The sequence below is a fragment of the Bubalus kerabau genome, chromosome 20, assembly GCF_029407905.1.
Source record: "Bubalus kerabau isolate K-KA32 ecotype Philippines breed swamp buffalo chromosome 20, PCC_UOA_SB_1v2, whole genome shotgun sequence".
Lineage (NCBI taxonomy): Eukaryota > Metazoa > Chordata > Mammalia > Artiodactyla > Bovidae > Bubalus > Bubalus kerabau.
The window spans coordinates 10004443-10031517 of record NC_073643.1 but is presented as its reverse complement, the minus strand read 5'-3'; the positions used below and the strand labels follow the sequence as shown (position 1 = coordinate 10031517).

The 27075-nt window shown below is 44.3% G+C and overlaps 1 long non-coding RNA gene across 23 annotated transcripts in view; it reads right to left on the bottom strand.

Moving 5' to 3' along the window:
- LOC129635544 (uncharacterized) overlaps positions 1–27075 on the bottom strand; it is a 228412-nt gene that overhangs the window by 164276 nt on the left and 37061 nt on the right. For 6 of the 23 annotated variants that reach the window (XR_008706340.1, XR_008706347.1, XR_008706343.1 and 3 more), the window contains exon 3: positions 22324–22388. The exons of 3 other annotated variants lie outside the window; for them this stretch is intronic. This is a non-coding gene — a long non-coding RNA (uncharacterized LOC129635544). Of the gene's footprint in view, positions 1–3325; positions 3494–8559; positions 8841–15139; positions 15236–16743; positions 16935–19925; positions 22389–22494; positions 22651–22766; positions 22922–27075 lie in introns of those variants that run through there. 14 more of the 23 variants (XR_008706342.1, XR_008706334.1, XR_008706339.1 and 11 more) reach the window with 12 other exon arrangements.

Sequence of the window (27075 nt, the reverse complement as noted above, 5' to 3'; positions counted from 1 at the left end):
CAAAGTACTGGAGTTTCAGCTTCAGCATCAGTCCTTCCAAAGAAATCCCAGGGCTGATCTCCTTCAGAATGGACTGGTTAGATCTCCTTGCAGTCCAAGGGACTCTCAAGAGTATTCTCCAACACCACAGTTCAAAAGCATCAATTCTTCGGTGCTCAGCCTTCTTCACAGTCCAACTCTCACATCCATACATGACCACAGGAAAAACCATAGCCTTGACTAGATGGGCCTTTGTTGGCAAAGTAATGTCTATGCTTTGGAATATGCTATCTAGGTTGGACATAACTTTCCTTCCAAGGAGTAAGCGTCTTTTAATTTCATGGCTGCAGTCACCATCTGCAGTGATTTTGGACCCCCCAAAAATGAAGTCTGACACTGTTTCCACTGTTTCCCAATCTATTTCCCATGAAGTGATGGGACCGGATGCCATGATCTTCGTTTTCTGAATGTTGAGCTTTAAGCCAACTTTTTTACTCTCCTCTTTCACTTTCATCAAGAGGCTTTTGAGTTCCTCTTCACTTTCTGCCATAAGGGTGGTGTCATCTGCATATCTGAGTTTATTGATATTTCTCCTGACAATCTTGATTCCAGCTTGTGTTTCTTCCAGTCCAGCATTTCTCATGATGTACTCTGCATATAACTTAAATAAACAGGGTGACAATATACAGCCTTGATGTACTCCTTTTCCTATTTGGAACCAGTCTGTTGTTCCATGTCCAGTTCTAACTGGTGCTTCCTGACCTGCATACAGATTTCTCAAGAGGCAGATCAAGTGGTCTGGTATTCCCATCTCTTTCAGAATTTTCCACAGTTTATTGTGATCCACACAGTCCAAGGCTTTGGCATAGTCAATAAAGCAGAAATAGATGCTTTTCTGGAACTCTCTTGCTTTTTCCATGATCCAGCGGATGTTGGCAATTTGATCTCTGGTTTCTCTGCCTTTTCTAAAACCAGCTTGAACATCAGGAAGTTCATGGTTCACATATTGCTGAAGCCTGGCTTGGAGAATTTTGAGCATTACTTTACTAGCGTGTGAGATGAGTGCAATTGTGTGGTAGTTTGAGCATTCTTTGGCATTGCCTTTCTTTGGGATTGGAATGAAAACTGACCTTTTCCAGTCCTGTGGCCACTGCTGAGTTTTCCAAATCTGCTGGCATATTGAGTGCAGCACTTTCACAGCATCATCTTTCAGGATTTGGAATAGCTCAACTGGAATTCCATCACCTCCACTAGCTTTGTTCGTAGTGATGCTTTCTAAGGCCCACTTGACTTCACATTCCAGGATGTCTGGCTCTAGATGAGTGATCACACCATCGTGATTATCTGGGTTGTGAAGATCTTTTTTGTACAGTTCTTCTGTGTATTCTTGCCATCTCTTCTTAATATCTTCTGCTTCTGTTAGGTCCATACCATTTCTGTCCTTTATCGAGCCCATCTTTGCATGAAATGTTCCTTTGGTATCTCTGATTTTCTTGAAGAGATCCCTAGTCTTTCCCATTCTGTTGTTTTCCTCTATTTCTTTGCATTGATCGCTGAAGAAGGCTTTCTTATCTCTTCTTGCTATTCTTTGGAACTCTGCATTCAGATGTTTATATCTTTCCTTTTCTCCTTTCCTTTTTGCTTCTCTTCTTTTCACAGCTATTTTTAAGGCCTCCCCAGACAGCCATTTTGCTTTTTTGCATTTCTTTTCCATGGGGATGGTCTTGATCTCTGTCTCCTGTACAGTGTCATGAACCTCAGTCCATAGCTCATCAGGCACTCTATCTATCAGATCTAGGCCCTTAAATCTATTTCTCACTTCCACTGTATAATCATAAGGGATTTGATTTAGGTCATACCTGAATGGTCTAGTGGTTTTCCCTACTTTCTTCAATTTAAGTCTGAATTTGGCAATAAGGAGTTCATGCTCTGAGCCACAGTCAGCTCCTGGTCTTGTTTTTGCTGACCGTATAGAGTTTCTCCATCTTTGGCTGCAAAGAATATAATCAATCTGATTTTGGTATTGACCATCTGGTGATGTCCATGTATAGAGTCTTCTCTTGTGTTGTTGGAAGAGGGTGTTTGTTATGACCAGTGCATTTTCTTGGCAAAACTCTATTAGCCTTTGCCCTGCTTCATTCTGTATTCCAAGGCCAAATCTGCCTGTTACTCCAGGTGTTTCTTGACTTCCTACTTTTGCATTCCAGTCGAGAATAGTCAGTAACAAATATTAGTTACAAAGTATGCTATACTGTTTAGTAAAAAAAAAAAAACTTACAATGAAAATTGCATTTACTGTAGAGACAAAATTGTTTTAAAAGTTAACAAAGTCCATGCACATAACAATGATTAGAAGGAGGACTTCCCTTGTGGTCCAGTGGTTAAGACTCCACCCTCCCAATGCACAGGGCCCAGGTTCAATCTCTGGTCAAGAACTAAGATCCTGCACACCTCTCAATGTGGTAAAAGAAAAAAAAAATTTGGCAAATCTAATACAGTTATGTAAAGTTTAAAAATAAAATAAAATTAAAAAAAAAAAAAAAAAAAAAAAAAGTAAAGCAAAATGATATCTATTCACAAAAGTCACCAAAAAATCATTTTAAAAAATGATTAGAGAGATATATCTAAAAATGATGACAATGTTTAGAAACAATAATTATATATATATTTTTAATTTCACATCATCTTTCTTAAACTTTTATTGCAGGAATATTTATATAATAAATTTTTTTTTTTATTTTTAAACTTTACAATATTGTATTAGTTTTGCCAAATATCGAAATGAATCCACCACAGGTAAAAAAACAAAACCAGGAGTCCTGATGGATTCACATACTTTCCAAAATGGCATCCAGAATGGGGTATAAGGAGGAATTCGGGAATGACCCACTGATAGGTTAAGGTCAGCTGCAGTGCCTCGCAAGGCCCACCCACCTCAGTGAGAGGACCCACATTCAAGTGAGAGCTAACCTCCTGACCAAGGGAAGGATCTTCCTTCCCAAAGAAACAATCCCAGGATTGGATTCTAGGTTAACTGGTACCGGAGTCTCCATTTATTTCCTAAGCTATTGTCTGAATTGAACCATTGCTGCATTTCAATCTCACGAAAGCCTCTGTCTTCAGAGGAGGGGGGAAAAAATGCAGTCACTATAGAAGAAAAAATAATAAATGAAAAGGGCAAGTCCCACTTTCCCTGTGTGAAATCTCATAGCAATTTCTGGAATGGAAGTGGCAGTGTCTCTAAGTACCCCTGGCGAGCCTGAAACAGGGATGAAGTCCTTGTCCCTACAAAACATGAACTGCCTCCCAGCTATGAAGATATATTTTCAAAACCAAACTTCAGAACCTCTGCATTTGACGGTCAGGATGGACTATGTGCAGCTGGAGCTATTCCAGGGCTTATGAACAACCAGGACTTCTGATTCACACAGCAAATAGCCCTTCCTTGGTGGTGATCCAAGCGCTGCCCGTGGTGCTATATACGTAAAATCCAATAGCTGTATTTCTCCAAACTCTATAGAACATAAACGGACAAAAGAGTTTTCCATTACTTCTAGGTATGAGACAATGAGTGGTAGGACTTAGATGCCAAAATGGCAGTGCTTCTAAAATATTTTCAGGATTTGTGTGGATGATGCAACAGAAAGTTTGAGAGCTGTTAAGGGAAATCCGAGCTGAGGAGTTGTGTTAGTCTCAGCTCTCATTACAGTGCTGTAACGGGAATGGGGAACTCAGGCGATGCTTGAAGTGCTTCCTTAGGGCTGAATTTCTGAGGCAATGAGTTCACTGTGAACAAAATTTATCCCCCAAGTCTCCACCTTTTACATCCAGAGTTCTCCAGTGTGTGCTTGCATGCTCAGTCTCGTCTGACTCTTTGCAACCCCGTGGACTGTAGCCCACCAGTCTCCTCTGGATATGGAATTTTCCAGGCAATAATACTGGAGTGCATTGCCATTTCTTTCTCCTGAGGATCTTCCCAACCCAGAGATTGAACCCATGTTCTTGCATTTCCTGCCCTGGCAGGAAGATTCTTCACCACTGTGCCACCTGGGAAGGGGTCTCCTTCCATCAAACTATTGTCTCCAAACTCCTCTCCTAACCACTGAGAAGCCAGCCTTGGTGTTTGGATCTTTCTTGTGATGTAAATCCCCTAGGTAAGATACCAGTTTAAACTGTCACTATCCCCTTCGCATTCAAGATTTCTGAGAGGTAAAGAGGAGATATAATGAGAACACCAATTGTCTGAGAGGCTTGTGGACACAGAATCACGGAGGACACGCAAAGGGTCCCATGGTGGGCAGGACTGGGGCACTAATTAGGCTGGCTCTCACTCATCCTGTTGCTGGACCTGGCTTCCCCACCCTGCTCATCACAAGCAGGGAAAGGACCTCTGGGCCTGCATTCGATACCCATCTCCACCAAGACTCTGTGCTGCTTCCTTCCAATCTGCCTCTGGGGCAAAGTAAATACGGGATGACTAACGACTCAGATGGTAAAGAATCCACCTGCAATGCAGGAGGCACAGGTTCAATCCTTGGGTCGAGAAGACCCCTGGAGAAGGGAATGGCAATCCATGCCAGTATTCTTGCCTGGAGAATTCCATGGACAGAGGAGCCGTGTGGACTACAGTCCACGGGGTTACAAAGAGTCGGACACGACTGAGTGACTATTTCAAGAACTCCAAAGATTCTGGAATGGTTCAATGAAGGTGATGAGGACCCCTTCCTAAAAGATGGAGCTGGATAGGACTAGATGGTGAGACTACAGCATAAAACTCAGCCAACAGAAACTAAACCATAATATCCGTGGAAGCAGGCATCATGCCTATTCATGCACCACTGTACCCACAGCTCAGGGCCCGCTATGGAGAAGGGTCCCTATGGAGCTACTGCAGGAAAGGATAAGTCCTCTTGGCCTTCAGGGTCGGTTACAGCTTCCTTGTTGTCCCTGTGGTCCCTGCACCCACTCCAGAAGCTGCTGCTGTTGCAGAATATAGATGCTCTTTGCAGAACACCAGTCTGCTTTGTTGCCCCCAAGGAGAGACCCAGTCTTCTTTGGGGGATTGTAGAAACTCGAATACTGTGACTCGGAGTTACAGGGACAGGGTGAGAGTCCAGACCCTTCCCAAGCCCAACAGAGGACCTACAGACCCCAGAAGATAGAGGTGGTCCTGCCACAGCCCACCTCTCAAGGTTGCCTTCAAAATGTCCCCAAGGTTCTGATTTCCCAAGGTCTCAAGTATCATCCCCACAGCCACCATCCAGCAACCTGCCTGCACTCCAGCAAAGTTCACACAAGACTTTGTCTTTTCTGTGTTTTTTCCAAATTTTTATAATAGGCCTGCACTGATTTCATAATGGGAAAACCCACTCTATTTTAAATTGTTTAAAATAAATTCAAGTTTTCTAAGGTGAAAGAGAAACTTTGCTCCAGCCTTACTGCTCCTGGCTGTGAATCCAGGGAGTTTATTTTGGTCCCATCAACACCCACTCCAAAGTCCCATATGGTCTGTGCATAAGTAAATACGTTCTACTTTTTTAAAGGGCCATACACAGTTTCACTCTGCATTTCAAATAGAAATATAAACTTCTCAGTTGTTTTAAGGGGAAAAAAAAAAAAACTACCCAGGATCCATGGAACTAACCCTTCCTTTCTTCCATGTTTCCTCCCAAGGACACTAAAATCACTTTTTCAAGGATTTGGCCATCTATTTATCTGAACTGCTTCACTCTGACCTCTAAAGTGCATACTCAGTCGCTCGGTCATGTCTGACTCTTTGCAGCCCCCTGGACTGTGGCCCGCCAGGCTCCTCCATCCACAGCATTCTCCAGCCAAGAATACTAGAATGGATTGCCATTCCCTTCTCCAGGGAATCTTCCCGACCCAGGGATCGAACCCGAGTCTCTTACATCTCCTGCATTGGCAGGTGGGTTCTTTATCCTAGGCCACCTGGGAAGCCTATGACAGGCACCCCCTACAGAGGCTGCCACAAGCCTGTGAAATGCCCAGGATTTGCTCCCAGAGCTCCCCTTCCACACCTAGCCCCCTTATGATGCCCCTTCATTGTTCCTGTTTTTTGTTTTTTTTTTTAAGAAACTCCTCTCCTCTTTATTTTTTTTTAGCGTTTAACTTTTTATGTTATTTTAATTTAAGAGGCCTCACGATGTGGAAGGTGGGATCTCAGTCCCCCAACCAGGGATCAAACCTGCACCCCCGCATTGGAAGCGTACAGTCCTAACCACGGTACCACAGGGAAGTCCCTCCCCCTTCGTTCTTACATTCGTGCAACAAATGATCCAGTGCCAGCTCCTGGCCAGCCTCTGGGGACACAGTAAGGAATAAACTAATCAAAAACTTCTCCACCATACAAAAGCCTGAATCAGAGACAAGAGAATTTCCCAGGGAGAAACCCTCAGGGATATATAAACAGGACAGCAGGCAGCTAGGCAAGACCCAGGTCTGTCCAAGGTGGCTGTGTGTTGGGAGGAACCCTTATCCAAAAAGCTGAGTCTGTGATGGAGAAATTTCAGGACCAGTGTCGCCCACCAGGGCCAGCATTCAGGACACGGGGCCTAGCCCACACACCAGGCTGCCCTCCAGGCTAGCCAAGTCCAGGCTTAAGGCTCACACAAAGCAAGGATACCAACACTTCATTCTTTAAAACATTCACAGCTTCTATTTTAAAAGAAGCATTAAGGGTCATGTGGAAAAGCAGAGCTTGGCTTGACTTCTTAACCCTAACTATAATTTAATTTTTTTTCTTTTTATTCAATTAAGTAGAAGAAAAATCATACACATTTTAGCTCTTTGGGTATCCAAAATTACTCTTGATATGGCCTTCGTTTCATATTAACTCTTAAGAGTGGAGGATTGTATGTCATCTTTCACTTTTAGGTATAAAACCGACGTCCCCAACTACTGACTACGTTATTTTAATTTTTTGGACTCGCCAAGTGGCATGCGGGATCTTAGTTCCCCAACCGGGGATCAAACCCACGCCCGCTGCTTCCAATAACAAAAAGCTTAATACTTCTCCGTCTGCCCTAACAGATGCCCTCCCAGCTGAAGCTTTGCCTTTAGCCTGGCCCAGACAGCTGCCTATCTACCAGCCTGAAATGAGAATTGTAAACCCTTCTTCCGCTCAGACTCCCTCCTCTCAGGAGCTTATATCCTGGCTGTTTTCATTTGCATGCAAATCTTAAATAAATAGCTTGCCTAGAATAAACTTGGCCTTTAAAACACACAGATATTCACACTTTTCCTCAGTCCCTCTGCCTCTCCCCTCTTCCTCTTCCCTCTCCTTCTTCTCATCCTCCCCACATGCCTGCCTCCCACTCTGTGCCACCCTGTCCCTGAACATGGAAGAAGCATCCTCCGGACGCCTGGCCACCCTGCCCCTGCTCATCCACAGCAACTCTCCAGTCTCTCCCTGTCCTTCTGCAACTCAACTTCTCAACCCATGTGCTGCCTTTCTGGAGTTGCCACACACTCACTCCTTACCACCCTCACGGTGGCCACCCCCCACTCCCGCCACATCCAGGAAAGCAAGGCCATCTTGCTCATTCAGTGGCTTCCTGGCCATTGAATCCAGCACCTCTACTCAACCCTGAAATTCTCTGATAATCCTGACACAACCTCGAGTCATGACAATAGCCACTGTTTACTGAGCTCTTATGTTCTCCATGGGATGTTAAGCCTTCCGTGTTCATTATATTATTTACTCTTCAACAATTAAAGAGGACTTCAGCACACTCCTGGTGCTCCAGGGGTTAAGAATCTGCCTGCCAATGCAGGGGACACAAGCTCGATCCCTGGTCCGGGAACTAAGCCCGTGCACTGCAACTACTGAGCCCGTGCTCTGCAGGCCGTGCTCCACAACAAGGGAAGCCCAAGCACCGTAACTACAGAGTAAACTCCGCTTGCACAAGTCCCACGTGCAACAATGAAGACCTGGTGCAGCCAAAAATTTAAAAAAAAAAAAAAAAATTACAAAAGAGAGATACTCCATTGAGAGGTAAGGGTGTGTCTCCTTCCCCTGAATCAAGAGCTACTTTGGCCAATTGAACCCACTGGGAGTACAACTACTCCAGCTCTCAGCCCTTGACCTTAATAGACCGGCAGCCTCTGCTTTCTGTCTCCTGGAACTCTCACTCTTGGACCTCTGAGGGGCCATGATGGAGGGAGCACACAGGCAGGCCCCCAGACCCCAAGCAGAGGGGTGCCCAACCCACCCAGCCTCTCCAGCCAACCCAACACAGGGCTCAGATCTTCTGGAGAAGAGACATGTTGTCCCCCCCTGACCCAGCCCAAACTGCAGATTCACAAATACAACAAATGAGCATCGGCCTTTTAAGACATTAAGCTGTGAGTAATGCATGCCATGATAGATACAGAGCATAGAAATTACTATCATACCACTTCCATTTTTTTAATGATTTTACTATTATTTACCACTGGAAATGGAAGTGTTAGTCACTCAATTGTATCTGAAGTCACTCAATTGTATCTGACTCTTTGCGACCACGGACTGTAGCCTGCCAGGTTCCTCTGTTCTTGGATTCTCCAGGCAAGAATATTGGAGTGAGTAGCCATTCCCTTCTCCAGGGGATCTTCCCAGTTGAGGGACAGAACCCAGATCTGCATTGCAGGCAGATTCTTTACCATCTGAGCCACCAGGGAAGCCCTTATTTATCACTATCTTATTTATTTTATGCCGAGCAAACAGAACCTCAGAGATGTTCCAGTGGCTGCCCGAGGTCACAGAGCTGGTCCTCTCAACCGTTCAACCCCATCCTTGCCGGAGCATGCTCCACTTTGAAGCTTTCCCTCTCTCCATCCATCTTTCTTTGGGGTGTGCTGCCCTGTAGGGTGAGGACAGAGATGAATACTGCCTGGCAGCTATTCCACACCCGGTACCACATAATCAGCAGTGAACAAAAAGATCTGCAGATAAACATGTCTTTACCCTTGTTGATTGCATTCCATCACTTGGCCGTCTAATTCTAAGGAGAGATGATCCAGGTGCCAGCCCACTTGCCTCTGCTGAGCAGCCAGGGAGCTCTGTCCACTTCCATGCTCAGCTTCATCCCCACCCTCCACCGCCAACCGCCCACTGAACAGATCCCCTGAGGATGGTCAGGTCGCGATGCACAGACGAGAGTCTCTAGACTAGACATCGGTCCCAATCCTCTTCAGACTGGAGCCTGCCTCTCTGGCCCATTTCTCTCATCGGCAATGCCAATCTTCCCATTTCCATGCATGAAAAGAAGGCAAGTTGGTCCTTATCAGTCATCTATTTCATAAGGACCTACTGTATAGCACAGCAAACTGTACTTAATACTCTGTAATGGCCTGTATGGGAAAAGAATCTAAAAAAGAGTGGCTATATGTATATGTGTAACTGACTCACTTTGCTGTACAGCAGATGCTAACACAACATTGTAACTCAAGTATACTCCAATAGAAAGGAAAACAAAATAAGAATAAACCAAAAGAAACAAGGCAAGTTAAGCTCTTACATCTTTTTAAGCCCTGATGTCCAGACACCAGGTCTGTTTTGCAGCTTTCTTTGCAAAATCTATCCCTCTTCATCTCCCCATCTCATAAGAATGCCATGTTGCTGGAACCATCACCACCCCTACCTCTGGTACCTAAGTCTCTGTCCTCCTCCTTCGGCCCCACTTGATTCTAGTTCCTTCACAGAGTCACATAACTAGTCTCACTAAAATATAAGGTTCTTAGATTGCAGCTGTCCTCTAAAACCCCTAGGGCCAGACCCACAGATTCCAGTTCAAAGTCCTCAACTTAGTGCTGAAGGGACTCCTCTCTGGACCCATCTTACCTCCCCTGCCCATGTTGGCCTCACTACTGTTCAGCAGGTCCCTTCTGTACATCCCCACCGGCCTTGCAGAAGTCCCTTGTTCTTTGGCAGGATGCCCTCTCCCACCAAGACAAAGTCATGTTGGGGAGATGGCAAGAGCTAGGGTGGAGCCCAAGATCCAGGACACCTGTCTACCTCATTCATGAGGCTGCCGTCCACTCCGCACCTCCCTGATCAACCTTCCCTTGGACCTAGGGAATGTGGAGTGCCAGGAGAGTTCATTTTGCCACTTGGCACACACACTCATCTTATCTCTAATATCCAGAGAAAACATGACTCATTGTTTTTTCAACTTAGTACCTTGGACAATAGAACTAGGCAAACAGCAGGTAGTCCATGTAAAATGAAATGAGAATTGAAATAGTCCATCCTAGTCTGCCATCACCCCTATTCATTCTTATCTGGAAATGTGAAATAAGTCAATGGATGTATATGCACCTGATTCAGACATAGACAACTGAGTGGGAACGAAGAGTTCTCTCTCCTACAAGGAAGAGGGAGGCAGTAATCAAGAACACTGATCATAGACTCAACATCCTTATATTTGCTGCCCTGTACCCTCAGCATATATTTCTTCCTCAGTTTCCACTATGGTTGCCCTATGCCAGCTGACGCATCTGCATCCCATCGGACAGGAATGAGGGAAGGAAGTACAAAGCATGCCCCTTCTCTTTCACTTACATCCCACTGGCCAGAACTTAGTCATACCGATATCTGCGCTAGAGGCCAGAAAATGTAATCTTTATTTAAGGAAGTCATATGTCCAACTGAAAACTAAGGGCCTAGAACTAAGAAAGGAGGAGCAGATGTTATGAAAAAACTAGCATCTCTGCTACAGAATCCATTCCTCTCCTTTAGAAATCACATGGTTTGTGAGGGAAATAAGCATCCCTCTATCTGTGCCACTAGAAAGACTTCCAATCCAGGAAATCCAATTAATCACATTGTATTCACAAATTTAATGAACATTTAATAATAGAATGCAAGAAGCACATAATAACTAGAGAATCAGACATGAGTCTTTCCCTCAAAAATCTCACTTTCTTGTGTTTGTATCAGCTAGCTATCACTGCACAACAAAATATCCCCAAACTTAGTTGTTTAAAACAATGCGTATTTACTATTGTTCATGAGTCTATAGGTTAATGGTTCTACAGATCTGAGTCAGGCTTATCGGAACTTGGCTACACTCACTCATGTGTCTATAGCTGGCCGCTGAGGAAAGTTTTGTTGATCTTTGATGGCCTCATCTGAAATGTTCAGACTGACTTGGTTCTAGTCCACACTCTTTTGCATCCTCCAGCAAACTAGTCTGGGCTTGACTACATGGGTGGAAGATAGAATCCAAAGAGGAATAGCTGACAGTCCAAGAACTCTTGAGACCTAATGGTTCAAAACTGGCAACCATTATTTCTACCAAATTTTACAGGAAAAATGAGTGATGAGGCCAGTCCAAATTCAGAGATGGGGAAATGGACTTCATCTCTCAATGAGAGGAGTTGCAAAGTCACTTTACAAGGGGTGAAGACACAGAGAGAGGTGGGTAATAGGGAGCCTTTTTGCAATCTACCCCCAGAACTGTATTTCTTCATTGTAAAGGTCCTCCACCATAATAATGGAATCGAATCAAAAGACTTGTCTGCTCCTCTAGGAACCAACCCAACAGCTGATTTTGTTTTTGTTTTAATCCATTCTGTCCTGTCCTAGAGAAGGGAATGACAACCCACTTCAGTATTCTTGCTTGGAAAACCCCATGGACGAAGGAGCCTGGCAGGCTACAATCCAAGGGGTTGCAGAGAGTCGGACATGACTGAGCAACTAAGCTCATACTCTGTCCTGTACATAAGAGTCACTAGAATCCTCAGGGGACTTGTAAAACAACAACGACAAAAAATTAAGCATCATTGTTGTATCGAGTATGAACTCCTACATGGGAACAAAGTACACCAGAGTGGAACTAATGATTTCTTCTGGAAGTCACTTAGATATTTCAACCAAGACACTAATGTTCCACCAGGGAACAGTTTTCAAGCTCATATATTTTATGCATGCTTATTAAACATATTTTATTCATGTACATATATATAAGTAACCATATTTGGTACAACAGGACAAATGTCCAATCAATATAAAAGCCAAAGGAATAAACAGAAAATCAATCTTTTGTGCTAAACCTTTGCCTAAATAACCATGGATAAGATTCTGGAATAAAGAGGAATGAATGCCTAGTTTCAAGATATACTTTGTTACTTGACAAACACCATTGAAGTTGGCATCCATACTAAAACACCCATTCCAGTTTCAAGGCTATCTCCAGTTTTCCCATTATCCATTCCAGTTTTCAAGGGATAATCATTTTTCCAAACAAACGATGCATAAAAACTAAGATTAGCAGGCCCAGGACAACTTTCAGAGAAAATTTTTTCCCTGTTTCATTTATCATTTTTTATAAATACTCTACTGAGAAAGAAAAAGTTGCTGTTGTTTAGTCACTCAGTCGCATCTGACCCTTTTGCAACCCCATGGACTGTAATCCACCAGGTTCCTCTGGTCCATGGGATTTTCTGAGCAAGAATACTGGAGTAGGTTGCTATTTCTGTGTCTCCTGCATTGCAGGCAGATTTTTTGCTACTGAGCCACCTGGAAAGCACCCCCTCACACAACGAAAAAGACAATATATAACCCTTTAACTTGGAAAGGGGCTTCCCTTGTAGCTCAGTCGGTAAAGAATCTGCCTGCAATGCAGGAAACCTGTGTTCGATTCCTGGGTCGGAAAGATCCCCTGGAGAAGGAAATGGCAACCCACTCCGGTATTCTTCCCTGGAGAATCCCCATGGACAGAGGAGCCTGGCAGGCTACAGTCCATGGGGTCACAAGAGTCGGACACGACTTAGTGACTAAACCACCACCAAACTTGGAAAGGATGAAGTCTGCTTAGAGAAGTGAGTGGCTTCTGAACACAATAAATATTCAGAGAATGAATTCTAAGAGGAAGAACGTAGACCAGAGGAAGTAGAAGGGACAATAGTATTTGCAGGCTGACCTCAAAAACAAGGCCCAATGTGCCGAAAATCAAGAGTCGGCTAAACTATAGAGGAGTGGAAGTTTGGGGAGCGACTTTGAAGTCATTTACATGAATCAGAACTAGACACTTGTTCAGATCCTTTCTCCCCACCTTTCTGGTAAGAGTGGAGTAGTCTAGCCATTACAAATAATGAAATAATGCCATTTGCAGCAACATGGCTGGACCTAGAAATGATCATACTAAGCGAAATAAGTCAGAAAGAGAACGACAAACACTATTTGATGCCACTTACATATGGAATCTGAAATACGACACAAATGAACCTGTCTATGAAACAAACAGAATTAGGGACATACAAACTAGACTTGTGGTTGCCAGGAGGGAAGGAACTGGAGGATGGGTTGTCTGGGAGTTTGGGATTAGCAGATGCAAACTATTATATAGTTTGAGAACTGATAAGTAACCAGGTCCTAGGGAGTTCCCTGGTGCTCTAGTTATTAGGACTCGCTGCTTTCATGCTTAGGCCCAGTTTCAACCCCTGGTTGGGTAACGGAATGAGATCCTTCAAGGCCCATAGCACAGGAAAAACAAAAACAAAAACAAAAAAAAAACAAGGTCCTACTATATAGCACAGGGAATTATATTCAATATCTGGTGATAAACCATAATGGAAAATATATTACATATTACATATATTACATATATACATAAATGCTGAGTGAATGAATGACTATCAATTAATATAAACATGGACCCGGCACAGGGAACTCTACTCAGTGCTCTTAGTGATCTAAATGGAAAGAAAATCTTAAAAAGAGGGGATGTATGTATACATGTAACGGATTCACTTTGCAGTATAGCAAAAACTAACACAACATTATAAAGCAACTATACTCCAATAAAAGTTAATAAGAGAAAAAAAAGAAACATGGATCCAGTAAGAGCTCTGGAAATTTCCAGTTTGCAGGAAGTTTGTGTTTCTCAAAAGAACTTGATATGATCCCATTTTACTTAATGTATACATACTGTATGGATGAATGAATGAATTTGCATATCCACACCCAAAGGGAAATTGTCAAAGACTGCAAATGCCAAAGTCCAAATGCTTTCTGATGCCAGGTACTCAATCTCATCCCCTTGGTAATAAAGAACCAAAGAATTTCTCATCAGGGACTTCCCTGGTGGTCCAGTGGCTAAGACTCAGAGCTCTCAATGCAGTGGGCCAGAGTCCCATCCCTGATCAGGAAACTAGATCCCACATGCCAAAATGAAAACCCAGCATGGCCAGATAAATAAATAAAAATAAATTAAAAAAAAAAAAGAATTTCTGACCAGGACCACCAACCCAGTGGTGGTCCAATCAATGGCCTTCGCAAAGAGCTCTGCTGAGAACCAGAGAGCTTGGCCAACAGCTGTTTTGGAACTTCAGGCAAGTTCCCTCTCTGCAAGATTCCCATTCTTCCCTGCAGAACTAGCACATTGGAACTAGATTCTTTCTGAGATTCTTTCCACCACTAAGAAGCAATTTGGTGATTCCAGCCACTCATAAAATCCCACACTTTGACTGAAAGCTGCTCACTGCTCCTGAAGGAGCACCCCCTCAGCCACCAGCCCCTCCCACAGCTGGAGTCTCAAGCCCCAGCCTCCCTGCCCACCACTGCAGCGGGGGCGCCCCATGTGTGCAGAGCCCTCCGACCCTTCTGGAGCTCCATCACCTCAACGTACATTCACGCCTTTGTTTGGCTTTGTGTCTCCTTTGTGTGGCTCGAAAGAGCACTTAAAAGAGTCAAACTCGATGACAAAGTTTTCTTCCTCTCATGGAGGAAAAGGTTGGCACCTGGTTTTTCAGCTGACCTAGAATTGCTAATTTTGCTGATTTTCTCCTGTAACTGCCTCCTCATTTACCACACAGTGGAAATCGGATTCCTTCCTATTGAGACAAGTAGTTTTGGCTGCTCCTTTGGAGTTTTAGTATTCTTTCAAATTATTCTGATTGATATAGACCTCTATCCATGCTAATTATGCAGAGCTTCTCTTATAGAGTGTGGTTTCCATGGCAACAGCGGAGGGAGAGCAGGTGTGCGGAAAGCTGTGATATATTAAATGACAGTTACCCTCTGCCTCAGCCATGCAGATTGCTTTTCTCTGCGTTTATTTATAGCAGGCAGTAATTAATCTGTGTGAATCGTCACTGGGGGGTGGGGGTGGGGAAGGGGATCCAGAATGATTAACAAGAGTCCTAATTATCTGCATACCTTTGAATCCGAGAATCTGGTCACCCTCGGATAATTCCAAAGCTGAATTGTCGGACTTTCACTTGCACAGAGAGGCCGCTGCCTCCACTCCATCACCTGGAAAAGGAAGCATTCTTCCAGCAGCCCTAGGGCTGAGGTGGGCACCTGTGTCACGGCATTCGGCAGAGGGCTCGCAAAGTGGACCCTCGGGCTCTCTCAAATGACCAGTCAAGGTTGAAAAGTACAGCAGGTCAGTGACCCAGAATCCAGGGAGAGTCTGGCCCGACACATTCTGCAGCAGAAATACCACCAGGAAGCAGAGAGCAAATGCAGGAAAGCATCCTGCAAGGCCAGCCTCCCTCTGGGCCCAGGGTGCTGTGAACAGGGGAGAATGTCCAGGAAGTCAGCCAACCTCAGCTCCAGCCACTCGCCAAGACCCACTCATTATGACCTAGGTCATTTCCCCTGTCAAGTGGAATGGTGTTAATGGTGTTAAATCAGAGAATCTCCCCCTTTTTTTTTTCTAGTAAGCGGCCTGAGATGACCTCTAAAAATGGTTCGCAATTCACTTTGCCCAGGAACCCCCCAAAATCATGAAAATCAAGAGGTTCAAATCTTCGTGTTCACTTTAAGAACACTCATGAAACTACCCAGGCCTGTAAGGGTGTGCATATCCAAAATGCCACCAATCACGTGGTCATACAACAGAAACTAACACAGCATGGTAAAGCAATTATGTGCTGGGTGTGTGCTTAGTCACTCAGTCACGTCCAACTCTTCATGACCCCATGAACTGTAGCCCTCCAGGCTCTTCTGTCCGTGGGGATTCTCCAATTTAAAAAGGAAAAACAAATGAAAAGCCACCAAATAAGTGCAGGATGTCCCTTTAAGAAGCAAAGGGTGCCATTCCATTGTTGCAACGGTGGTATAGTCACTAAGTCGCTCCGACTCTTGCGACGCCATGGACTGTAGCCCGCCAGGCTCCTCTGTCTATGGGATTTTCCAGGCAAGAATACTGGAATGGGTTACCATTTCCTTCTCCAGAGAATCTTTCTGACCCAGGAATCAAACCCAGGTCTCCTGCATTGCAGGCAGATTCTTTACCTACTGAGATATGAGGGAAGCCCTCATACAATGGTGGGGTTGTCCAAACAGTGGGGCTGGATGCAGTGTCAGTGACCTAAACAGAGTGCTGAATTTTCCCTGCACACCTACTCAAAAATGCAGAGAGTGATGCTGAAGAGCTTAGATGTAGATTCTCTGGTCACTGAACATATCCAGGCGAACAAAACCCCTAAGATACAGAGGAGGACTTACAGAGCTCATGGTCAGATCAAACAGCCACACTAAAATGATCCTTACTGAAAAAGAGTAGCTCTTCCCTAAACCAGAAGAGGAGGCTGCACAGAAGAAAAAGATATCCCAGGAGAAACTGAAAAAACAAAAACTTTTGTCCTGGGAATAAATGCCACAAAAAAATTAATGCAAATAAAAGTAAAAAATAAAAAATAAATCAGAGACTCTCCCAGAAATAGCAATCTACATCTCCAATTGAGTTAAAGTTTGCTGCAGAAACAGATAGGCCCAAAATGTTAACAGCTGAAAATAAAGCTTTTTTTCTCCTACTTCATGGCCGTCATGGGTCTCTTGGCTTCTCTGCGTCATGATGTCACTTGAGGACCAAGGGTGGCGGAACAGCCATGGAGAGGATGTTCTGAGGGATCAACAATTAAATGATCATCGGCCAGTTCTGGTCACAAGTCCTCACTTAACCTCCAGGAACTGTGAAGTACAATCCCAACAGGAAGGCAGAGCGCTGGAAAAATGTTGTGAGCAACATTAATGATTAGGATTCAGCCCTTGCTAAGCAACTCTGTCCTCTGGGTGGACCACTGTGGTAACAATAAAAATGTTGTCAACCTCATCTAAAAATAGGAATGGGGGAAAATGCATGACAGAATACACCAGTGACTGGAACAGTGTGCTGGGGTGGTCAATTTATGAGGGATTCTTTCCCTTTCTCCATCTGATATTTATCAAAGCTTAGGACAATGCAGTCCAATTGTGCCTGTCATTTACAAGATCAATGTCTTTGAACTCAACATATATGCATTGAAGGCCTATTTACCCTGAGCACAATGCTAGGGCACTGTGGGAAATGCAAACATGATTAAGTCAGGCTCACTAATGACTATTTTCCACATGTGAGTGTGTGGAGCTGACAGACTGGCAGAGAAAAGTTAGGCTGCTGGAAGATAACAGTCAAGAAACAGACAGTGGGGCAAGAATTGTCGAAATACTACAGAGGTGGACCCAGAGGCAAAAAAGGTAAAGAGGACCATCGAAAGGGGAAATGAAAGGAAGAGAAGGTGATTTGGGGGACGACAGTCTTGGTTTGGATCCTACTGATACACCAAAGCCAGAGTGAGTCTCGCCTGGAGTACACATTACCGCTGGATGTGAGGATATTCACAAATAGTAGATGCGCAAGGCTCCCAAGGGGAGGAGGACGGAACAGGATGTCCATGGGCAGGACTCAGGCAGGGATGGGCAGAAGAGTCAATTACATGGCCAGGAGAGATGGAGCCAGGAGAGCTCTCCACCATGGAAGAAGATAGACAGGAAAGCTACAAGTGCCCTGGCATGGTTTTATTGTTTCAATTCTTGATTCTATAAAAACCCTCCTGGGGGCATGCACAGCTGGGGCAAATTCTGGACAAAAGATACAAAGAGACCAAAATCCCAACTGGCACTTTTGAAGAGCCTGGAGCAAAAGCAGGATGTTGGGAGCAAAAGCTGGGTACTGGGTATGCCCCCTGCACTCAACGCCACCGGGGGGGGCCACCTCTGCCAGCCCTCCAGCCCTGGACACACCCATACCCTCGCCGCATATAAGGAAAAACCTCGCCACCCCCACACTCTTGCCGCTCGGGGGAGTGAGCAAGTGAGCAAGGGAAACTGCTGTTTGTCTTCGATCCTCTCTGCTGCAGCAGGAGCCCCAATAAAGCCTTGCCTGAAATGAAGGGGAAAAAAATGCCCTTTATTTCTATAGCTTCTTTAATTTGGTTCCATAAATATAAGTAAAGTTTATATATACTCTGAATTAGATTATAAAGAATTTTGTCTTTGAACTTCAAATCTTTGGGGGCTCATGTCTAGATGCTCTGCATATATTTTCTCTAGTTTTAAAATAATACACATGTGGTTATCTATTAATTGTCTAGAACTGATCAACTACACTTACTTTACCAGGATATGTGTCATGATATAGTAACTTCTGTGTTGTATGCAACTGAAGGGCAAGATGGGTTTTCATTTTATCCTTCAACTTTAAATGGAGTGAATATGGGATAAATCAGCAGGATTTTTTAAGTCAGGCCATGGAAGTCACAGAAGGTGCAAGTTTCAAAAGGGGGTTACCCCAGTCTTTTCAAGCTGTGAGCAAGTGCAAGAGGGTGAAGACTAGGATCAACCTGCGAGTGGAGCAATTTTAGTGCTGCTTAAAAACATCTGAAGCAGCTTCAGGAGGAGAGAGCGAGGGTTAGACGGCAAAAGACTGAAGCAGGAATGGCTGGTGCAGACATGGAAACAGTGAATGTAACCAACTCTTTCTGGAAGTTTAGCCGTCAGTGTTAGGAAAAGGAAAAGATGAGTTTAGGACATGCAGGGGAACCTTGGTGTACAGAAGCAGAAGGGGAGAAACAGAGGGGAGGAACAGATTGAAAATGCTCATGGGAATAGAAAAATATACATCTGAAATGCCGGTATTTGAGCAATTTTAACTTATGAAAACAGCAATTTCATGTGATTCAATCTAATAACACAGCAATAAAAGCTAACTATTCACTTGGAAAAGAGCACATTATCCAGGTTCGGCTGGCACTGGCAATGTGCCAAATGTGTATCAGCGATCTTCCTGCCAGACTCTGAAAATGCTAGACGGATGGTACCCAGCTTGGGTTCTACAGAAGTTTAGGGAACAGACAAGAAACAGATCATATGGATTTGCCATCATAAAAGCCACATGGGTGTCACTTTTGACAGAGAGCAAGGACTTCCAGGGAACCAGGAAAAATCTAGAAGAATGTTAAGAGAATGCCCAGGCTGGGCGTCTGGTCAGTCTGGAGGGACAGAGAACATTGCTAGTGAATGATGGGGAAGGAGCCTGCATCCCAGGCAGTCAGAGGGCATGGGGAACTCAGGAACTATGTGTTTTTCGATATGGCTGATGTTAAAAGTCTAAGGGAAGATAGTCAAGAAATCAACATGGAGATGAGACAGGAGCAGACACGGAGGTCCGGTAGGTAATACGAAGGAAGGGCTACGATCTACTTGCTCTAACAGCATATTCTTAGGGGGCCTCTGAAGATCCTGATCTCCAAGCATGTCTGCAGCTCTGACTCAAGGCGCTGAAAGGGGCTTAGACTATTGGCAGAACTATGAACCAGTGGGCAGTATTTGAATCCCTGGGATCCTGGCGGTCAGACACAGATGATCATACGTGTGTGTGGACACAGCACAGCATGATACTTCAGAGGAATATTCTCGAAGCTACCTGGCTCATTTTGAGTCACATCTCTACTACCAACCATCTGGGTAAAAAAGACAAAAGAAGCCTGGTGCTTCGATTCCCACATTGGCCAAATGAGGCCAGTAATGCTACCTATGCAGTAGCTCCCCTGGTCGCTCAGATGGTCAAGAATCTGCCTGCAATGTAGAAGACCGGGGTTCAATCCCTGGGTTGGGAAGGCCCCCTGGGGTAGGAAATGGCAACCCAGTTCAGTATTCTTGCCTGGGAAATCCCATGGACAGAGGAGCCTGATTGACTACAGTCCGTGATGTCAAAAAGAGTTGGACACATCTGAGCAACTAACGCACACTAAAGGGATGTTTTCAGTATTAACTGAGATGACAGATGTAGATGTACTCTGTCTGAGCCCTAGCAAGTACTTAACAAATGCTGGTTAACAGTAATAGGTATGGTTTGAGTCCTTTCAGCAGAAAGTGTGAGAGCATGGGACATTGTGTCTCCTGGACTTCGGGGCCCAAGATGCAGCCTCCCTCCAGGATAGAAACCCAGAAACAGTCCAAGAGATCCCAATAGTGTAAGGAGGGTGTGAGATGCAGTCACAAAAAGCATTCCTGCTCATGGGCATCTTTTGAAATTCTCCCAGAAATGTGCTAACGGTGTTCCTCCCTCTCCAGACAGATAAAAGTAACAATAATTAATTGCTTGAGTCCCCTGTTCCATACCGCATAGATTCCATCTGCCACTCATGTTTTGGACTAGGGCAAAATAAAAGTAGACTGAGGAGTGGAAATGAGTTGTCTCACCCCGAAACTCCTGGGAAGCACCCCTAAATGACGGGTGATGCCACGTGTGTGGTCAATAGGAACATCGGAGAACGTGGACCCGAGGAAAAACGAATCTACTACTACAGCCAGCAGACACATTAGGACCCACACTGTGCATTTAGAGGCTGCCAAGGCTGAAAACCTGGACCCCTCGTCCAACCCCTGCAACCTGGCTCTCTCGCTTCTTCTGTAAGGTCCATCACAATCATCCTTCGTTAGATGAGTGAGGGCCGAGCCAGACCACAGCAGTTACCAGTCCAAGATCCCAGTACCTAGAGTTCATCAAAGGAGGAAGTGGGCTTCACAGAAGGGAGAAGACATGCAAGACTTCCAACATTTTCAAAGTCTCTATATCACTGATATTAATATTTATGATAAAAGCCCACAGAGCCCTAAATAAGTCCTAATCTAAGATCCATGAACTGAGTCATGAGAGATTCCTCTTTACATCTGAAATGAAAACATTTTACAGTAACTTCTGGAAGCAGCTTCATCTTTAGGGTGCAGGGAGTAAGGCCCAGAGAGGTGAAGCAGGTTTCCCAAGGTCACCCAGCAGCGCCTTAGGTGAAGAACTGGGCCTTACATCCAGACACATTCACGCTCTTTCCAAAAAAAATCCACTCCTTTGCACTGCCTCCTTTGAAGATGAAGTTAGAGCTTCTGTGACATGATAAGAGCCCTACTTGCAATTCCTCTGTTACTCTGAAGCTTCTGGGAGTCAGTGTAATAGAGCTGATAAAGTTTTGATGACCTAGTAATCAAATAACACCAGGTAAAGAAACACTAGCCTCCCGCGCCAGCCAAGAGAATAATTCTCATGGGGAGACAACACGTAGATTGTCTGAATCTCTGACTCTAGTGGTTTTATTCCCCCATCTTTTTTATTTCTAAAATGACTTAGAAAAAAGTAATAAAGAACACGGTAGCAATAAAAACAAAAGGAGAAAATAAGGACCCAGTACACACACTTGACTAAAAACGAAACTTGACTTCAAAGTTAGCTTGCTGTGTGCTTTAAGAAGAAAAAAAAAAGAAAGAAAAGGAAAAAATAAAATTCATGCAGAGTTTTTAGCATAGAGTTTTAGCACAGAATGGGGAAATGCTGAAAATATATAGACCATTCTCAGTGGATTTTCCAAGCACCACAAGAAACATCAAAAAATTATTAAATTCCCAATTACTGCCATCCATATAGATGTTTTTCACAGCTGGAAAACTAAGTTGAAAATCAGCCAGGATAAGTGAGCCCAATATAGATGCACTGGAAGCCCTTCCCAACCCATGGGCCTCAAAGGGGTCAAGCAATTCAAAAGCTGGGCTAACAAGAGCAAGTTTCCCATGGGGAAATGCCTGCTGGAGGTACAGGGAACATCGCTTGCCTGCCAGTCCTCGATACCTTCAGAGAGGCAAGGGTCCAGGCTCAAAGCTGCCCTGGACAGCACACAAGCAAACCAGAAGTGGCCGGTACCAGGCTCCCTCACTCCCCAGTCACTGACACACACAACTGCAGAAACTCGCAAGGGTCAGCTCGTTTTTCTCGTCTCTGACTCCAGTACCCAGAATAGAACAGATTTAATACAGGTTTTAGGGAAACTTAGGATAAAAAAAAAAAAAACTGAGGTTCTGACAGGTGAAGTATTTTGTCCAAGGTCACATGGTGATCAAGCTGTGATTCCTTGTGTTCTGTTCTCTCCTGTTGTTTGAACCTGTCTGCTCCGGGTTAAAGTCACAACTCAGGCAGATCGCACACCCAAACCACCACATTATTAACCACTCAACTTCTTGGAAGATCCCAGAATGAGCACTAACCCAGTGTAGACGGCTTGTGATCGTTCTGTCGCTTCCCTCACCTTTTCACAACGTTATTTTGCAGCTCCTCACATCAGGCTGGCCTTGCCTGGCATCGGGCTTTTACCTACAGAAAATGAAAGAGGAGGCGTTGAGACCTGGCTGCCTCTGCTCACTGTCGCAGAACCCTATGCCTGCCATGTGAACAAGCCCAGTTTAGCCTGAATGCCTACCCCTTCCACCAAACTCAGATTTGGTGACTCAGTTTCCAGAATCAGAGAGGTTCGGTGACTTGCCCAAAGGCACACAGCAAGTTTTGATAAAAGCAACACTCCGTATAGGAAGCTTTTCTTGACTCATCTGTAGTGTAGTGCTTCTACTGCTGTAACCTACCAAAAAAAAATGCCATTTAACAAGGCTAAGCAAAGACCACTGGATTTAAAAAAACGAATCCCCAAACAGAAGACCCTCACAATTTTATCTGTACTCTGCACTTGTCACCTACAGGAAATGGGCCTGCATTTCCAATCAGTAGAATAACAACCCTGCAACGACCCTCCTTTCCTCAAATCCAAGTCAAATCATAGATCCACAAATCCAGCATCCTGGTTTGGGCTTCATTATTGTTGTTTCACGGTTGTTGTTGTTTTTTTCATTTTCCTGGGAAGAGAAGTGAAAGTTAGTTGCTCAGTCATGTCCAACTCTTTTCAACCCCATGGACTATAGCTCACCAGGCTCCTCTGCCCATGGAATTTTCCAGATAAGAATATCAGAGAAGGGATCTTCCTGACCCAGGGATCAAATCCCAACTCAAGTCACTTAAGGGGTTGTGGTAACTTTCCTAAGACAAAGGCAAAATTTGCTGCAAAGAAATACAAATCTCTTTGACCTTAACTTCCCTACAATTAATTTGCTGCCTAGAAATAGTTTCCACGGAGGGGGAAAAAAAAAGAGGGTGTTAGCCTAACCTACATCTCTGGAGAAACAGCGAGTGCCACTTCATGGAAACAGAACCTAAAAATGTATCTGCAAGTTACAGGATGTAGCTTTTTCAGATGTGACATGCCACAGGAAAAGCACTGGGAGCTGTTGTGTTTCTGCAACTTATTATACTGTTTAATTAGAATTTGTCTGTCAAAGAAGCAGCTTAAGCAGCAGTTATCAAAAGGGCATAAGTATCTCAGTATCAATGCTTCTGCCCCAGAATTTAAACCGAGTTTTTTTAAAAGGCAAGGAAAATGCCAGGGTGCGGTGGTTACCTTATCATATGAGCTGCTGGGGTGGGGGTCAAACACCCAGGCTCACAGACCAGCCCAGGGTATAGGCATGTTGACAGATGTCAGTCTGGGGAGATTCAGCCACTCCCCAACACCAGGGCAATCAGTTTATTGTTCCACTGAATAGGCCCCTACTTTTCATTAAAATTCACACTTAGCACAATTTCTCTGGCCAAGAAAATCCACAGGTGACAACAGTAGATGATCTTTTGCCTGCATGACAACTTTTGACCTTTCGTAGCTAAAGCAACCCTAAAACAACAGAGCCGGGGATGGTTCCGTGACACTGGATTGTTGCGGCTGCTCCTTAAATGGGGAAGTGGGTCTTCTTTGCTCCACAGTGCATCACTGCAAGGGCTGTCTAACAACATTTTGTGCTTTGGGTTTTTTTTTTTTAATATTTTATATTTATGGAGTATGGGGCAGTGGTAAAGAATCTGCCTGCCAATGCAAGAGATATAAGAGATCTGGGTTCAATAGACTGGCTTGGGAAGATCCCCTGGAGTAGGAAATAGCAAGCCACTCCAGTATTCTTGCCTGGAAAATTCCATGGACAGAGGAGCCTAGCGGGCTACAGTCCATAGGGTTGCAAAGAGTCGGACACGATCGAGCAACTGAGCACATACTCGCACCGTTGATGTACAATACTGTGTTAGCTTCAGGTGTACTGAAAAGTGGTCCAGTTATGCATATAACTATGCTCATTCTTTTTTAGATTCTTTTCCTATATAGGTTACCACAGAATACTGAGTAGAGTTCCCTGTGCTACCCAGTGGGTCCTTGTTGGTTATCTACTTTGTTATAGTAATGTGTGTGTGTTTATCCCATGCTCCTGATTTATACTTCCACACCACGTTTCCCTTTAGGTAACCAAACATCTGCTTTTTAAAAGTCTGTTTCTATTTTGTATATAAGTTCATTTGTATCTTTTCTAAAACGCAGTTCAGTTCAGTCAGTCATGTCCAACTCTTTGCAACCCCATGAATCACAGCACGCCAGGCCTCCCTGTCCATCACCAACTCCCAGAGTTCACCCAAACTCATGTCCATCAAGTCGGTGATGCCATCCAACCATCTCATCCTCTGTCATCCCCTTCTCCTCCTGCCCCCAATCTCCGCCCAGCATCAGGGACTTTTCCAATGAGTCAGCTCTTCGCATGAGGTGGCCAAAGTATTGAAGTTTCAGCCTCAACATCAGTCCTTCCAATGAACACCCAGGACTGATCTCCTTCAGAATGGACTGGTTGGATCTCCTTGCCATCCAAGGGACTCTCAAGAGTCTTCTCCAACACCACAGTTCAAAAGCATCAATTCTTTGGTGCTCAGTTTTCTTCACAGTCCAACTCTCACATCCATACATGACCACTGGAAAAACCATAGCCTTGACTATGGAACCTTTGTTGGCAAAGTAATGTCTCTGCTTTTTAATATGCTATCTAGGTTGGTCATAACTTTCCTTCCAAGGAGTAAGCATCTTTTAATTTCATGGTTGCAGTCACTATCTGCAATGATTTTGGAGCCCCCAAAAATAAAGTCTGACACTGTTTCCACTGTTTCCCCATCTATTTGCCATGAAGTGATGGGACCGGATGCCATGATCTTAGTTTTCCAAATGTTGAGCTTGAAGCCAACTTTTTCACTCTCCTCTTTTACTTTCATCAAGAGGCTTTTTAGTTCCTCTTCACTTTCTGCCATAAGGGTGGTGTCATCTGCTTATCTGAGGTTATTGATATTTCTCTTGGCAATCTTGATTCCAACTTGTGCTTCTTCCAGCTCAGCATTTCTTGATGTACTCTGCATATAACTTAAATAAGCAGGGTGACAATATACAGCCTTGACGTACTCTTTTTCGTATTTGGAACCAGTCTGTTGTTCCATGTCCAGTTCTAACTGTTGCTTCCTGACCTGCATACAGGTTTCTCAAGAGTCAGGTCAGGTGGTCTGGTATGCCCATCTCTTTCAGAATTTTCCAAATTAGATTCCACAAATAAGTGAAATCATCCAATATTCATCTTTCTCTGTATGATCATCTCTAGGTCCATCTATGTTACTCCAAATGGCATTATTTCATTCTTTTTGTGGTTGAGTAATATTCCATTGTCTATATACACCACTCTTTTTTATCCATTCATCTATTGAGGGACATTTTGGTTCTTCCATGTTTTGGCTATTGTATATAGTGCTGCTATGAAATTGGCATGTATGTATCTTTTCAAATTATGGTTTTCTCAAGATATATGCCCAGAAGTGGGATTTCTGGATCATATAGTAGCTCTATTTTTTGTTTTTTAAGGAAGCTCCATACTGTTATCCACAGTGGCTGTTACCAATTTACATTCCTACCAACAACAGAGGAAGGTTCCCTTTTCTCCGCACCCTCTCCAGCATTTCCTGTTTGTAAACTAACAACATCTTGTTTTTTGAGTAGCTCAGCAAAATCTGAGGTTTGCAGAGCTGGAAACTAAATAACAAGTTTAAATAAGAAGACTGGGGCATTTCTCAATTGCAATCCCAAGACCCCAATCCATGATGCTCCAGATTCAAAGACAGGACAACTCATTAGGATAACTTCAGGGGCTCCAAACAAGACCCATAGCAGGGAAAATCAATAAAACCTGAGATTTAAAGAAACTTTTGTCTGGGATGGGAGATGACAGTGTAACATTAGGGCCAGCGTGTGACTGCGGGCACACTGGTCCTAGCACAGTGAGACCCAGTACTGGACACACGTCCCCACACAGAGACATGGCATTCTTTTTGCTTGCTGTCTGTGGATGGTTCTGCTCTACAAAGACAGAGTTGGATATCTGCAGCAGGGACATTGTGGCTTGCAAAGCCTGAAATATTTACTACCCGGCCTCTTCCAGGAAAGGTGTGCTGGCCTCTGCCTTACAGCATGGTGGCTGAGCCTCTGATATGACGGGGGACCTGTGACTTTGGGGTACCATTAGGCACACACTGGTGTCTGAACCACCAAGGACATCACTGCCGTGTCACAATCGTACGGCTGGTGAGTGGCAGAACGGGGGCTCCGGCCCATGTCCTTGTGATCTCAAGTCTGCAAACCAAATGGATATGAACTCCATTTCAGCAGGAAAGGACTGAGTACAAATGGTTGCTGCCAACCCAAGCCTGCATCCCAGAGCTTCCTCCTGGAAGGACTGACAAGGTTGTCATTCTCTTTGAAGGAACCCTTTGTGCATCTTTCCAGCTTCGCAGCCCATGAAGCCTCTTTGAGGAAGGTTGTGAAAGACAAATATTTTCAATGATTTTACAAGATGGCCCAGATGGTGGGCCATTGTTGAAATATCGTTTCTAAGCTCCAGATTCACTCTTCAATACCTGCCCTCTGATAACGGAAGCAGTTCTCTACAGTGAGCACAATGCTAATGTTTGCCAGTAGAGAGCGCTGCCAGGACATCGCAGGAGGCGGGGACTTCTCTTCCTGATTCAACTTGCTCAGTTTTGCTTTTTCTAGCTCCACTTGCACCTTCTGCCCTATTTGCATGTCCACAGTAGGCCATCCCCCAGCAACCTT